Genomic DNA, 10,072 nt, shown 5'->3' on the forward strand with positions numbered 1-10,072 from the left:
TTTCACGACGCGGTGACGTCATGGCGCGGCAAAGCTAAGGTGAAGTGATGCTGCGCGCGCGATGACGTCACGGCCCACGCAGCTGGGGAGAGGCTCGGCGCGGCGACGCAGCTGGGTGAAGCCTTGCTAGGCGACGTATGGTGACGTCCTCGCCAGGCGGAGGTTTTGCGGCGTGCAGTCGACGGACCATCCTCGAGCTTAAACAGCTTCGCTAGTTCACAGGGGTATGTGCCATTGCGCTTGAACCCTTTCTGCACTACCCCCAGCATCGGCCCACAGTTTTTGTTTGCACTACGCGGCGTAACCAAAAGCTTCAACAGCTCTGCTGTTAAAAATTGCGGGAGGCGTTGACGCAGGAGAAGCCCTTTTTCTGTGCATGTTAGTCCTATGCTGCGTGGCCTTCAAGAATGCTTACTCATTTTGGATCGGAATGGTCAACAGCCCTACATGCGATAACCGTAGCTGTGAGGAAACAATCACCCAAGTTCTCTGTTAGTACCCCCGCTTCAGTGGGCCCAGGACAGAACTTTCAAGAGTGTTAGATAGAGTTGGCAAACGCCCTTTGTCGGAGGGAAGGGTCCTGTGACACTGGCCGAGACCGTCCTCAGCTCAGAAGGCTTTGAAAGCGTTGTAGCTCTTCTTGCGGAGAACTGGTCTTAGAGAAAGACTATAAGCAGTGCCGTAATCTTCTTTCCTTTTCTCGTTTTTTCTCTTCTTTCCTTTTTTTGTAACATTTCTTTTTATTATCTTTTATTCTTCTTACCCCCTTTCCTCAGTACGGGGTAGCCAGCCGATCTGAGAGCTGGCTAAGCTCCCTGTCTTTCCGTCTATTGCTCCTTCCTTCTCCTCTTTTCGCTGTAACGAGTACTCGAATGCGGCTTATTAATGTGCATGAAAAAACACCCGACACAAATATCACCATGTTCCCTGCAGTTTTGTTTACTTACCGCAGCAATCTAAAACGCAGTTTTGGTTTGGGTACAGTTGACCTCCGTGGGTATTCCGTTCAAAAATTGAACAGAGGGGACCCGATATAAGGCCGAAACGTCGTAAATAACATAGCTGTAATGCTGTTTGTACATCAAAGGGAAACTGAGACTTCCACCCAAATGTAGCAATTGCTACAATGGAAACCCAACCGGATTCCTCGAAAGAAAGCCTCGCAGTTGAGGAAAAATTCGGCCTGGTCCGGGACTCGAACCCGGGACCACCGCCTTTCCGGGGCAGCCGCTCTACCATCTGAGCTAACCAGGCTTTTTTTTTCTTTATTGCCTGCTTTGACACCAAATGAACACACATATACATATATATACAAACAAATCACTCACACTAAAAATACATGGTCATATTAAACATGCTTAAAGTTTACGAGTTCATCTAGAATAGCCACCCACTCAGGAGGGTCGGCTTGCGCACGATACTGTGCTCTTAGATTTGCAATGCTTGCAATAAAATTTTCCCGCACCGAACAAACTTTCACATCGACATGGCGTACTGCCATCCTTGTTTTCCATAAGCTGTGGAGGCTCAGGAGCATGAACATATCGCAAGGTGTTCCATCACTATTATCTGTGGGCAGAAACCGTATACCAATTGGTGGAATTGGAAGTTCTTTTTTAAGTGTTCTCTGTAAAATGTCCCAATGGAAGACAGCGTCCCAACAATCTATGAATGTGTGATCGATAGTCTCCGGTTTTTTACAGAGTGAGCAGTCAACACTCCATGGCACGTAAATACCTTTTTCGTGTAACCACGTTTTAACTGGCAAACAATTGGTATGTAGCTTAAAGAAGAAAGATTTTACTGTGGAATTAACGGGCATCCTTCTCACACGCTTCAAAACGTCATTTCCTGGACCTCCACAGTTAACAGCTCTGTATATTGGTGTAGGCAACATTACATCGATTAAGTCTTTGTACAGCCTCCTCTTTGTAATGTTAGACAAATATTCCAAAGAAAACCGTGCTGAGCTAACCAGGCGGCTAGCAGATGGCAGGGCGAAGTCGAATTTGTCGACAACTCGAAGCAAAGGCAAGTGTTTGATGTAATAGTTCAGCGGAAATCCGCTAGGTGGAGATAAGTAATCAAAGAGAAACTGAGACTTCCACCCAAATGTAGCAATTGCTACAATGGAAACCCAACCGGGTTCCTCGAAAGAAAGCCTCGCAGTTGAGGAAAAATTCGTCCTGGTCCGGGACTCGAACCCAGGACCACCGCCTTCTGGTCCGGGCCCTGGTTCGGGTTCGAGTCCCCCCCAAAATAAAAAAAGGCCTATGTCGTTCTACATTTGGTAACCATCAATTGTCTTATGTGTTGACTCACGTTAAGAAAATGTGAGTTTGAAACACACAGCAAAGACTTTCTTTTTAGATTTTATACCTCAACACTTCCTGTAAAGACGTGGCAGAAGTCTAAGGGATTCTTGGTTCCCTGGGGTACAAATTGTAGATTACGTAAAAAGCCAGAAACCATTGATAATTGCTTTATTGATTGTTGTGACAAGAGTATTTCTTTTTGATGTTCTACAATGAACATTGAAAAAAGAATGAGAATAAACCTTATCGCTATCAGATACCTCCATACGACAAAAGACAGAACTTTGCCAACCAATCTCATTTTCTTATTGGATTGCATAATCTTTGGCAAGCAAGAATGATTGATAGACATTCAGAACCACCCCGAGCAACGAACAATGTCTTCCAGGAAGAAAACAAAAGTTGTCAGTCACATAAGTATCCTTCCGTAGTTTCAATGCGAAAGCATGAGGACTTGTCTAGGTTATACGTTGAATTAAAGCTCCACCTTAATTCACCTTAATCCAGGTTTCTCGAATTTGTATCAACCTTGAATCACCTTAATCCACTTTAATCCCCCTTAATCAACCTTAATCCACCTTAAGGGGAACAGTCAAGGCGTCAGTCCGACGCCGTGGCTGTTCACCGTGGTATGTAGCAGTGCGAGCCGCAGCAGGTCCTGCGCCGGGAAGCAACACTACATTTGCTAGTAGGTACAGCGTTTGACCGCTGGCGCCACGCTGCGCCGCTCGCACGTACCGCGTTTCTAGGTGGTTCCGTTCACCGAGGGCGCTCGAACGCAATGATATGGTTTGCACGCATGCAACCCCTTGGAAGCGTGGCTGTATGGCTGAGTGGTTACGGCGCTCGCTTCGGGATCTTGCGTACGCGGGTTCAAACCCTCTTCTAGCTACTTTTTTTATTGCGATAGCAATTATATGGACACTCAAAAGCAGATTTCTGCCGTCGGCGTCGCCGTCGCCGTCGGCGTCGCCGTCGCCGTCGCCGTGAGGTTCCGTATGACGTCATTTGGAGATGAAATCGTCGCCGCGCGCCGAACGCTGTATGTGCGAGTGAAAGGGCGCGAGGGGCGCGTCTTTCACGGGGAGTGAACGCACGGCGGAGAACAAACGCGCGTTCTGCGCCGTGCTCGCTTAAGGGCTGCAGAAGTAGGCGTCTCTTTTCTCCTTTACAATCACCATATATGTAGAGCAAACGCGCCTTCTTCGGACGCGCGAGAGGCCGTGGGGGAGGGGAGGGAAGGGAGGCGACGTTTAGCTGCGGCACCAAGTGCCTATTTATATCAGAGGCTCCAGCAACAGTCACCAACGCCGCACGCATTTTGAGCTAACGCGGGCAAAACGCCGATGGCGTCGACAACAGTTCTGCGTGTTGTTGCTACCAAAGCCGCTCACCTTACTTCGTATGACATTGCTGTGTTGCTATCGCATTCATTGCTTCGCCCTTAGGGCGAAACTGTGACATTTTTTTTAATGTCACGCTTTTCCCTTTTTTTTCTCTCGCTGTTTGCCAGCGCGGTCGCTTGAACCCCGGCGCCACGGCGGCAGCCGTGGTGCCGGGCGCCGACGCGAAGCGGCGGTCGTTCGGGTGTTGCGGAGCGCAGCGTAGCAACACCCCAAATAAAAAAATACTGCTCCAGTCAGGTAGACTGCTCCCTCCCTGATAGTGAGATTATATTTGTATCATCAAAACAGTGATGCGTTTAGAATACCACCGATCCCAACAGCAGGCTAAGTCACCACCAGCCCAGCGTTTTCTCCGTCAACGCCTCCTCCGTTCCAACGGCGGCGGCTCGAAACATGGTACGCGCGAGCGGCGCAGCGTGGCGCCAGCGGTCAAACGCTGTACCTACTAGCAAATGGAAATACGCCGCCGGGAACGAGACCTCATTACTTGGTCACGTGACGATTTCCGCTTCACGGGGCATATAATGCTTTCGCATTAATAACTCAAGTACGCGGGATATACGAGCGTTCTAGCGAATCTCTTGTCATATTTAATCTATTTGATTTGTTTAATGTTGCCTGATCATTCACTTGGGGTGTGTTTAGTGTAAGTGCTATGGTGTTGCTTCCCTGTAATAAAGAATAAAAAAGCGCGATCGTGGCCCAATGGTAGAGCACCTGGCTGCTGTGCTTAATGGCAGAGGCCCGATTCCCACATCGGCCACACTTTAGTTTATTTTTCTTAAAGCGAGAGGAGACAGGAACCTACCTACCTACCGCTAAGTGTCCTGAATAAGACAAAAAAAAAAATGCTTCACATTAAATGTTAGATTTCCCGCAGATATTGTCGAGCGAGAAAGCTGAGCCACAACACAAGGGTCTAGCAAAAACCGGATGCACCGCTCATAAACTTTTTTTTTCACTATTTACTTTTTTATTTATTTATAGAATAGAATAGAATCCACTTTATTTCCAACACACAAGTTGGGGGCCCCCCAGACAAAAAGCTGTCTCAGACAGCTTGACGGGACCTGGGGGCCTACAGAGAGCAACAGGCAGTGGATTTCACTAATTTGAACAATTATACAGTACACAGTACATACATACAATCATTATGAACAATTATTATAAGCAATACATACAGTCATCGTGAAGAAGAAATGAACTTGCTCGATACAGGTACAGCATACATGGTGGACACTATAAATACTGCAGGAAATGATACAGCCAGGAGAAGAAAAGACAAAAAGATCATTGCTTCATCAGGTAATCACGCACCTCTGATTTAAATGTGCCGACAGGGGCACTGAAATCGATGTGAGTTTTTAAGAGGTTGTATAGTGTTGGTATGCAGTAATCCAGCCTAGATCTACCGTATTTGTGCGTGTACACGGAACTGGTATTAGCCTGTTACGTATGCTGTAGTCATACGGGGAATGTTCTGTATCGCTTGGAAGTTTATTTTTATACATATAAAGAGATAGTTTATAATCGTATAACTTAGACGCTTTCAACAAATTATGTTTAATGAATAGGGGACCAGTGGGTAATAGGCTCGGGTGTCCATTAAAGTTCTCAAAGCTTCTTAGTACTTTCTTTTGGAGCCGCTCCAGTTTGTTATAGTTGGTGGTTGTTGTAGTACCCCAAACTAAAGTACAATATGAAAGACGTGAGTAAAAATTAGCATAATATATTGCATACTTTATTTTCATTGGAATTATTTCCCTCAGTCTGTAGAGGCAGCCAACTGCTTTGCCTAATTCAATCGTGAGCTTATTAACATGCATGTTCCAAGACATTGTTTCTTCGAACCAAACCCCCCAAAATTTTTCGGATGTAACGCGCTGCAGGGGCATTCCTTGAAAGTTTAGGGCGAGTTCGAAGTCACATTGTTTATTGAGCGGTTTAAAAATAATGTATTTCGTTTTTTTAATATTTAAGGTTAATCTATTGGAGTTCAACCACTGTTCAAGGTTAATTAGGTAATTGTTTATCGTTGTGTTTAATTGAGCTAAAGTTGGTGCGGAAGAGAAAATATTAGTATCATCAGCATACATGACCAGTTTCGGAGAATTAGGCACATCACATAAGTCATTGATGTAAAGTATAAACAATAAGGGCCCCAGAATCGACCCCTGAGGCACTCCGTGTTTTGCCACAGCAGTCGGAGATGACAAGTCACCGACCTTCACGCACTGTATTCTATTGTAAAGATAATTATTTATGAGATCATGGGCGATGCCACGTATACCAAAGTCGTGCAGCTTTGACAGTAGAATATTATGGTTTACACAATCAAATGCTTTCCTTAAATCGATAAACAAACCCACAGTAAAAATTCTGTTTTCAATGTTGCTAAGAATTTCATCCTTGATTAGCAATAACGCCATTTCAGTAGATTTTCCTTTCTGGAAGCCATATTGTGAATCATGCACAACGCGGTATTTAGTGAGAAAGTTCCTGAGCCGTGTATTAATGACATTCTCAAGAACTTTGGACAAGATAGGCAGAACAGATATTGGTCGGTAGTTTGTTATATCACTGACGGCTCCACCTTTGTGAACAGGAGTTATACGCGCCAGTTTAAGGTCAGACGGAAATATACCAGTCTCTAACATTTGATTAATTATGAATGTGAGCGGTAAGGCTATGATAGACGTCACATGCTTAATAGGGACAGCGCTCAGGCCATCTAACCCGGCGGCTACATTGTTTCTAATTCTGGAAATGAAATTTGCGATTTCGTCTGCAGTAACCGGAGAAAGAATAATTGAATTAGCCAGTTTAGTACGTGCTAACAATGGCGTTTTAGTACAAACACGATGGCTAATCGGAGACACGTAGTCGCCAACACTGCAAAAAAATTCGTTCATTTTTGTTAGGGCGTCTACATCCGTCCTGCCTTGAGCAAAAGCTGCAATAACAATCGAGCACTGAATCTTAGAGTTATTAGACAAATTATTGATTTCCTGCCATAATTTTCTTGGACTGTTGCATATTTTAGCAAACAGGGACTGATAGTAGGATATCTTTGCCTTTTTTAATTCAGCGTTTAATTTATTGCGGTATGATTTGAATTCTGTGAGCAAGACAGCATCACGTGATTGAACGAATCTATGGAACATTTTGTTTTATTGCGATAGCAATTATATGGACACTTCTACCGGATTTCTGCCATCATCGTCGCCGTCGTCGTCGCCGTCGCCGTGAGGTTCCCTATAGATAAAATCTTCGCCGCGCGCCGTATGCCCGAGCGGAAGCGTGCGGGGACGCGCGCTATCACGGAGAGCGAACGCACTCAATCCCCCACGCGCAAGCAAGGAAGCGGGAAGCCAGCGCCGGAGGGAGCACGAGGGGGGGGGGGGGGGCGCACTTCTACGCTGCCAACAACCGCGCTCGTCGCTCGTCCGCACCGTCTCTTATCTCCACACGGCTATGACCTTTATGCGCCGTGCATTCGCCGCTCAGTTTTCGTTGAAGCGATAGACCGCACGTACCTTCGCCCGCTGCGGCGTATATACGCTCGCTGCCAGCGTTTTGACAGTCGTTGTCTGCAGTCGTTCAGTGTGATCTATTCCTGTTTGTTTGTGCGCGCTCACACCACGCTTGTTCATTCATTCAGTAATAGTCGGGCCACATTTTCCAACGCACGCTACACATGCAATGCTGCCCGGATCGGCAGTGCAGCACTACAGATGTGTCCCTTCGCACGCGCTGCCCACGGGAAGCGCTTCTCATCAACACCACGGTTTCACACGCGCCTTCTCGTGGTCATCGAGTCTCTCTTCATGTCGGTCTACTTACGCCGCAGCACACCTGCTTACTTAATCAGCTCATGTTTACTACAATGCATATTGCTACCAAAGCCGCTCACCTTAGCAACACAGCAATGTCATACGAAGTGTATGACATTGCTGTGTTGCTATCGCATTCATTGCTTCGCCCTTAGGGCGAAACTGTGACATTTTTTTAGCTTTTATTCTCTTATGCCAGCTGGTTGTGATCCAAGGTTTGCGTATTCTTTTGCTTCGTCTAGTGTTATGTATCAAAGGGAAGTGTTTTTCATAGCAGGCTATAATTTTGTTCAGAAAGATACGGTAGGCGTGATCGGAATCACTTTCGGCGTAAACATCGTCCCATGTTATCAATGCAGTATCAAAATAGAAATTCTTGAGCGAAGCGGAGTTAATGTCGCGATAACTTGGGTTGTCGTTATTTTTATGCTTTTTGGGAGCTACTGGTATAAACGTGAAAATCGGGAGATGATCACTGACATCAAGGGAGAAAACACCTGTTAAGTACTGGTCACAAGGAAGGCTGGCGATACAGATATCAAGAAGCGTGGCACTATTTACTGTAATACGGGTTGGTAACGTAATCAGATTTGTGCAGGCAAAAGTACGAAGGATGGTTTGAAAATGTTCACTGGATGCGTCACCACTGAGCATATCGATGTTCACATCGCCCATTACTAAAAAGGCTGTGCGCATTGAGTGTAGACTAGGCAGCAAAGTTTCCATGAAGTCAAAGAATTCTGACTTAAGTCCTAATGGTGGCCTATACACAGCTGCAATAACAACATGCGTAAGTCTTACTACTAGACATTCTACGTTGGCTGTAATACAAGTTAGTTCATCTACAACATCACAAGCAATACAATTTTTGATGTAAAGAGCTATACCTCCACCACGGTTAGCGGACCGCGTAATTCCGTGATAATTATATCCTGGTATTTTTGGTGGGTTATCGGTTGCAGAAAGCCAGGATTCTGTGAACAATATGACATCAAATTTTGAACAATATGACATCAAATATGACACCGCTCATAAACGAAGAGACGAGTCGACGAGTCGTAATGTGACGATTAAAATGGTACAAATGAAAATACATATCACTCTTCCTTTGCTAATTCATCACTGCGGGTACGTGTCACGCAATGTGATCAAGGAGTTGAAAATTATCAAGAAGAGATGCAGCTTCACATAGCTATGCACAGAACCGCGCGATCCCCCTCCCCCTCCCCATTCTGAGTACATGCTTGAGTATAATCATCATCATCAACACGAGGATAAAACATGCGACGATCAAAAAAGCCCCAGCGCTTCCCCTGTCGAGAAAATGGGGGTAAGCGAAACTTGTCGTGTGTGTATCTGACCTTCGTGCTGAATTTCTTCGTCTCTCTCTTTCTTTCTCTCTTTCTCTAGCCATCTTTCTTTCTCTATCTCATTCTCTCTTTCTTTCTCTCTCTCTCTGTCTTCTTTCTTTTTAACACGAAAGTGTTTTATGCCGGGGTCCACCAAGACTTCACTGACGTATTTCCGTCACGGAAATACGTCACACGAACATACACGAACATAATACAAAGAAAGAAACCAGAAGAAAAAGTTCCACAAACATGCAAAATTTGGAAATCGAACCCACGACCTCTCGGTCCGCGACGATAGATCGCCGAGCGTTTAACCCATTGCGCCACAAACGCATTTGCAGAGAGCTACACAGACGCGCCTTATATATCTAACACTCCTCCGTGTACCCGCGCTCTTGCTCGGGGCGGTGCCGCCGCCTACGAGCAGAAAAGAGAAGTACTGCATTATGACACTAACGCGCACCGACAGTGAACGCTTCGGTGGTCTCAGCACTACGACGCCTCGATGCCAGCATTCGAAGGGACGCTGGCATCGGATGGATGGATGGATGGATGGATGGATGGATGAGGCTGAACCCTTTAAATCGGGCGGTGACATACGCCACCTAGCCATGATGCAGAAGCACTACCATCAAGAAGCACTACCAACGCCACCTAGGTGGCGTTCACCGTACTCAGCACAGCGGAGCGTGGCCTCCGCAATTAGCTCTGAAAATGTTTCTGAAGTTGATCGCAGAGGCTGCAATTACGACGCGCTGTACGCGCTGATTTGACTCGGTGACGATTCAGTTACGTGCTTTGTCTTGCGCGTTGTATTAGTGTGTCAGTTACGTGCTTCGTCTTTCGCGTTGTGCTAGCGTGTGCAGCGTAGTGCAGCTTCCATATGCACGACGGTTGCTCATGGTCATCGACGTTGTTAGTCGTGATGGAGGAGACGTGCCACCAGGCGTCAGCGTGGGTGCATCAACGCCTAAGGGCGCTTTAGCCACAAAACACCAATAGACATTATATATCAATGTGCAATAAACATTACACTACTTCTGTGAAGACACGTTTCACTTTCGTGTTCTATACCGATTCCTATATAAGAGGGATCAACCACATTTTTTTGTCCCTGGTATGTGCCGTTGAGCTTGGAAACTTTCTGCACTATCACCAGGCTCGGC

At 46.0% G+C, this 10,072-nt stretch overlaps 1 non-coding gene across 1 annotated transcript; it reads right to left on the reverse strand.

Moving 5' to 3' along the window:
- Positions 1 to 1,180: 1,180 nt before the first annotated feature.
- Positions 1,181 to 1,254, reverse strand: Trnas-gga (transfer RNA serine (anticodon GGA)). The gene has a single exon. It is a non-coding gene; the product is annotated as a tRNA-Ser (tRNA).
- Positions 1,255 to 10,072: the final 8,818 nt, after the last annotated feature.

This window comes from Dermacentor silvarum, chromosome 10, assembly GCF_013339745.2.
Source record: "Dermacentor silvarum isolate Dsil-2018 chromosome 10, BIME_Dsil_1.4, whole genome shotgun sequence".
NCBI classification, from domain to species: Eukaryota; Metazoa; Arthropoda; class Arachnida; order Ixodida; family Ixodidae; genus Dermacentor; species Dermacentor silvarum.